We start from the raw sequence: 7,197 nt of genomic DNA, 5'->3' as shown, positions 1-7,197 counted from the left end.
TTCAATTTATGAGCTTTTTATACGTCCAATAAAGCAAAATACAGATGCAATGTAGGATATATTGGACTGACTAGGCTTTTCTGATCGCACCCTTCTACTCATGTGTTTACCTAGCTTCACTGGAAGTAGGAATCCCATCATGAAATTTACAGTTATACATTTTATGCAGCACAACATGTCCCTATATCTTAGCTTTGGGATGTGGTAGGGCAACAATTACCACACCACTGTCTTTGTCAGGACCTCTCTGACACACGGTGTGGGTTTGAAGAAGATCTGAGGAGGTCACATATTTCACCCAAAAAAAAACACTAAGGGGTACCCCTTTGTGTTTTTTAGACTAAATTTTTGACCGTCTCAGATTTCTTCCAAACTCACGGTGTTGATTAGGCAAGTCCCGTCTTACACAAAGGTGTGATTATTTTCAGCCTATCTCATCCCAAAGCTGAGATATGAGGACAAACTTAACTGGGATTTTCTCTCAATAGGTTTATTGGTGTTGAATATATTGGAATTCAATTTATGAGCTTTTTATACGTCCAATAAAGCAAAATACAGATGCAATGTAGGATATATTGGACTGACTAGGCTTTTCTGATCGCACCCTTCTACTCATGTGTTTACCTAGCTTCACTGGAAGTAGGAATCCCATCAAGAAATTTACAGTTATACATTTTATGCAGCAAAACATGTCCCTATATCTTAGCTTTGGGATGTGGTAGGGCAACAATTACCACACCACTGTCTTTGTCAGGACCTCCCTGACACACGGTGTGGGTTTGAAGAAGAGCTGAGGAGGTCACATATTTCACCCAAAAAAACACTAAGGGGTACCCCTTTGTGTTTTTTTAGACTCAATTTTTGACCGTCTCAGATTTCTTCCAAACTCACGATGTTGATTAGGCAGGTCCTGACTTACACAAAGGTGTGATTATTTTCAGCCTATCTCATCCCAAAGCTGAGATATGAGGACAAACTTAACTGGGATTTTCTCTCAATAGGTTTATTGGTGTTGAATATATTGGAATTCAATTTATGAGCTTTTTATACGTCCAATAAAGCAAAATACAGATGCAATGTAGGATATATTGGACTGACTAGGCTTTTCTGATCGCACCCTTCTACTCATGTGTTTACCTAGCTTCACTGGAAGTAGGAATCCCATCATGAAATTTACAGTTATACATTTTATGCAGCACAACATGTCCCTATATCTTAGCTTTGGGATGTGGTAGGGCAACAATTACCACACCACTGTCTTTGTCAGGACCTCTCTGACACACGGTGTGGGTTTGAAGAAGATCTGAGGAGGTCACATATTTCACCCAAAAAACACTAAGGGGTACCCCTTTGTGTTTTTTTAGACTAAATTTTTGACCGTCTCAGATTTCTTCCAAACTCACGGTGTTGATTAGGCAGGTCCTGACTTACACAAAGGTGTGATTATTTTCAGCCTATCTCATCCCAAAGCTGAGATATGAGGACAAACTTAACTGGGAATTTCTCTCAATAGGTTTATTGGTGTTGAATATATTGGAATTCAATTTATGAGCTTTTTATACGTCCAATAAAGCAAAATACAGATGCAATGTAGGATATATTGGACTGACTAGGCTTTTCTGATCGCACCCTTCTACTCATGTGTTTACCTAGCTTCACTGGAAGTAGGAATCCCATCATGAAATTTACAGTTATACATTTTATGCAGCACAACATGTCCCTATATCTTAGCTTTGGGATGTGGTAGGGCAACAATTACCACACCACTGTCTTTGTCAGGACCTCTCTGACACACGGTGTGGGTTTGAAGAAGATCTGAGGAGGTCACATATTTCACCCAAAAAACTTTGTGTTTTTTTAGACTAAATTTTTGACCGTCTCAGATTTCTTCCAAACTCACGGTGTTGATTAGGCAGGTCCTGACTTACACAAAGGTGTGACTATTTTCAGCCTATCTCATCCCAAAGCTGAGATATGAAGACAAACTTAACTGGGAATTTCTCTCAATAGGTTTATTGGTGTTGAATATATTGGAATTCAATTTATGAGCTTTTTATACGTCCAATAAAGCAAAATACAGATGCAATGTAGGATATATTGGACTGACTAGGCTTTTCTGATCGCACCCTTCTACTCATGTGTTTACCTAGCTTCACTGGAAGTAGGAATCCCATCATGAAATTTACAGTTATACATTTTATGCAGCACAACATGTCCCTATATCTAGCTTTGGGATGTGGTAGGGCAACAATTACCACACCACTGTCTTCGTCAGGACCTCTCTGACACACGGTGTGGGTTTGAAGAAGAGCTGAGAAGGTCACATATTTCACCCAAAAAAAACACTAAGGGGTACCCCTTTGTGTTTTTTAGACTCAATTTTTGACCGTCTCAGATTTCTTCCAAACTCACGGTGTTGATTAGGCAAGTCCCGACTTACACAAAGGTGTGATTATTTTCAGCCTATCTCATCCCAAAGCTGAGATATGAGGACAAACTTAACTGGGATTTTCTCTCAATAGGTTTATTGGTGTTGAATATATTGGAATTCAATTTATGAGCTTTTTATACGTCCAATAAAGCAAAATACAGATGCAATGTAGGATATATTGGACTGACTAGGCTTTTCTGATCGCACCCTTCTACTCATGTGTTTACCTAGCTTCACTGGAAGTAGGAATCCCATCATGAAATTTACAGTTATACATTTTATGCAGCACAACATGTCCCTATATCTTAGCTTTGGGATGTGGTAGGGCAACAATTACCACACCACTGTCTTCGTCAGGACCTCTCTGACACACGGTGTGGGTTTGAAGAAGAGCTTAGAAGGTCACATATTTCACCCAAAAAAAACACTAAGGGGTACCCCTTTGTGTTTTTTAGACTAAATTTTTGACCATCTCAGATTTCTTCCAAACTCACGGTGTTGATTAGGCAAGTCCCGACTTACACAAAGGTGTGATTATTTTCAGCCTATCTCATCCCAAAGCTGAGATATGAGGACAAACTTAACTGGGATTTTCTCTCAATAGGTTTATTGGTGTTGAATATATTGGAATTAAATTTATGAGCTTTTTATACGTCCAATAAAGCAAAATACAGATGCAATGTAGGATATATCGGACTGACTAGGCTTTTCTGATCGCACCCTTCTACTCATGTGTTTACCTAGCTTCACTGGAAGTAGGAATCCCATCATGAAATTTACAGTTATACATTTTATGCAGCACAACATGTCCCTATATCTTAGCTTTGGGATGTGGTAGGGCAACAATTACCACACCACTGTCTTTGTCAGGACATCTCTGACACACGGTGTGGGTTTGAAGAAGATCTGAGGAGGTCACATATTTCACCCAAAAAAAACACTAAGGGGTACCCCTTTGTGTTTTTTAGACTAAATTTTTGACCGTCTCAGATTTCTTCCAAACTCACGGTGTTGATTAGGCAAGTCCCGTCTTACACAAAAGTGTGATTATTTTCAGCCTATCTCATCCCAAAGCTGAGATATGAGGACAAACTTAACTGGGATTTTCTCTCAATAGGTTTATTGGTGTTGAATATATTGGAATTCAATTTATGAGCTTTTTATACGTCCAATAAAGCAAAATACAGATGCAATGTAGGATATATTGGACTGACTAGGCTTTTCTGATCGCACCCTTCTACTCATGTGTTTACCTAGCTCAACTGGAAGTAGGAATCCCATCATGAAATTTACAGTTATACATTTTATGCAGCACAACATGTCCCTATATCTTAGCTTTGGGATGTGGTAGGGCAACAATTATCACACCACTGTCTTCGTCAGGACCTCTCTGACACACGGTGTGGGTTTGAAGAAGATCTGAGGAGGTCACATATTTCACCCAAAAAAACACTAAGGGGTACCCCTTTGTGTTTTTTTAGACTCAATTTTTGACCGTCTCAGATTTCTTCCAAACTCACGGTGTTGATTAGGCAGGTCCTGACTTACACAAAGGTGTGATTATTTTCAGCCTATCTCATCCCAAAGCTGAGATATGAGGACAAACTTAACTGGGATTTTCTCTCAATAGGTTTATTGGTGTTGAATATATTGGAATTAAATTTATGAGCTTTTTATACGTCCAATAAAGCAAAATACAGATGCAATGTAGGATATATTGGACTGACTAGGCTTTTCTGATCGCACCCTTCTACTCATGTGTTTACCTAGCTTCACTGGAAGTAGGAATCCCATCATGAAATTTACAGTTATACATTTTATGCAGCACAACATGTCCCTATATCTTAGCTTTGGGATGTGTTAGGGCAACAATTACCACACCACTGTCTTTGTCAGGATCTCTATGACACACGGTGTGGGTTTGAAGAAGATCTGAGGAGGTCACATATTTCACCCAAAAAAACACTAAGGGGTACCCCTTTGTGTTTTTTTAGACTCAATTTTTGACCGTCTCAGATTTCTTCCAAACTCACGGTGTTGATTAGGCAGGTCCTGACTTACACAAAGGTGTGATTATTTTCAGCCTATCTCATCCCAAAGCTGAGATATGAGGACAAACTTAACTGGGATTTTCTCTCAATAGGTTTATTGGTGTTGAATATATTGGAATTAAATTTATGAGCTTTTTATACGTCCAATAAAGCAAAATACAGATGCAATGTAGGATATATTGGACTGACTAGGCTTTTCTGATCGCACCCTTCTACTCATGTGTTTACCTAGCTTCACTGGAAGTAGGAATCCCATCATGAAATTTACAGTTATACATTTTATGCAGCACAACATGTCCCTATATCTTAGCTTTGGGATGTGGTAGGGCAACAATTACCACACCACTGTCTTTGTCAGGATCTCTATGACACACGGTGTGGGTTTGAAGAAGATCTGAGGAGGTCACATATTTCACCCAAAAAAACACTAAGGGGTACCCCTTTGTGTTTTTTTAGACTCAATTTTTGACCGTCTCAGATTTCTTCCAAACTCACGGTGTTGATTAGGCAGGTCCTGACTTACACAAAGGTGTGATTATTTTCAGCCTATCTCATCCCAAAGCTGAGATATGAGGACAAACTTAACTGGGATTTTCTCTCAATAGGTTTATTGGTGTTGAATATATTGGAATTAAATTTATGAGCTTGTTATATGTCCAATAAAGCAAAATACAGATGCAATGTAGGATATATTGGACTGACTAGGCTTTTCTGATCGCACCCTTCTACTCTTGTGTTTACCTAGCTTCACTGGAAGTAGGAATCCCATCATGAAATTTACAGTTATACATTTTATGCAGCAAAACATGTCCCTATATCTCAGCTTTGGGATGTGGTAGGGCAACAATTACCACACCACTGTCTTTGTCAGGATCTCCCTGACACACGGTGTGGGTTTGAAAAGAGCTGAGGAGGTCACATATTTCACCCAAAAAAACACTAAGGGTTTCCCCTTTGTGTTTTTTTAGACTCAATTTTTGACCGTCTCAGATTTCTTCCAAACTCACGATGTTGATTAGGCAGGTCCTGACTTACACAACGGTGTGATTATTTTCAGCCTATCTCATCCCAAAGCTGAGATATGAGGACAAACTTAACTGGGATTTTCTCTCAATAGGTTTATTGGTGTTGAATATATTGGAATTCAATTTATGAGCTTTTTATACGTCCAATAAAGCAAAATACAGATGCAATGTAGGATATATTGGACTGACTAGGCTTTTCTGATCGCACCCTTCTACTCATGTGTTTACCTAGCTTCACTGGAAGTAGGAATCCCATCATGAAATTTACAGTTATACATTTTATGCAGCAAAACATGTCCCTATATCTCAGCTTTGGGATGTGGTAGGGCAACAATTACCACACCACTGTCTTTGTCAGGACCTCCCTGACACATGGTGTGGGTTTGAAGAAGAGCTGAGGAGGTCACATATTTCACCCAAAAAAACACTAAGGGGTACCCCTTTGTGTTTTTTTAGACTCAATTTTTGACCGTCTCAGATTTCTTCCAAACTCACGATGTTGATTAGGCAGGTCCTGACTTACACAAAGGTGGGATTATTTTCAGCCTATCTCATCCCAAAGCTGAGATATGAGGACAAACTTAACTGGGATTTTCTCTCAATAGGTTTATTGGTGTTGAATATATTGGAATTCAATTTATGAGCTTTTTATACGTCCAATAAAGCAAAATACAGATGCAATGTAGGATATATTGGACTGACTAGGCTTTTCTGATCGCACCCTTCTACTCATGTGTTTACCTAGCTTCACTGGAAGTAGGAATCCCATCATGAAATTTACAGTTATACATTTTATGCAGCACAACATGTCCCTATATCTTAGCTTTGGGATGTGGTAGGGCAACAATTACCACACCACTGTCTTTGTCAGGACCTCTCTGACACACGGTGTGGGTTTGAAGAAGATCTGAGGAGGTCACATATTTCACCCAAAAAACACTAAGGGGTACCCCTTTGTGTTTTTTTAGACTAAATTTTTGACCGTCTCAGATTTCTTCCAAACTCACGGTGTTGATTAGGCAGGTCCTGACTTACACAAAGGTGTGATTATTTTCAGCCTATCTCATCCCAAAGCTGAGATATGAGGACAAACTTAACTGGGAATTTCTCTCAATAGGTTTATTGGTGTTGAATATATTGGAATTCAATTTATGAGCTTTTTATACGTCCAATAAAGCAAAATACAGATGCAATGTAGGATATATTGGACTGACTAGGCTTTTCTGATCGCACCCTTCTACTCATGTGTTTACCTAGCTTCACTGGAAGTAGGAATCCCATCATGAAATTTACAGTTATACATTTTATGCAGCACAACATGTCCCTATATCTTAGCTTTGGGATGTGGTAGGGCAACAATTACCACACCACTGTCTTTGTCAGGACCTCTCTGACACACGGTGTGGGTTTGAAGAAGATCTGAGGAGGTCACATATTTCACCCAAAAAACTTTGTGTTTTTTTAGACTAAATTTTTGACCGTCTCAGATTTCTTCCAAACTCACGGTGTTGATTAGGCAGGTCCTGACTTACACAAAGGTGTGACTATTTTCAGCCTATCTCATCCCAAAGCTGAGATATGAAGACAAACTTAACTGGGAATTTCTCTCAATAGGTTTATTGGTGTTGAATATATTGGAATTCAATTTATGAGCTTTTTATACGTCCAATAAAGCAAAATACAGATGCAA

This window comes from Hoplias malabaricus, unplaced genomic scaffold, assembly GCF_029633855.1.
Source record: "Hoplias malabaricus isolate fHopMal1 unplaced genomic scaffold, fHopMal1.hap1 scaffold_83, whole genome shotgun sequence".
NCBI classification, from domain to species: Eukaryota; Metazoa; Chordata; class Actinopteri; order Characiformes; family Erythrinidae; genus Hoplias; species Hoplias malabaricus.
The sequence above is the reverse complement of the archived record's forward strand: the minus strand, read 5'-3'. Positions refer to the sequence as shown.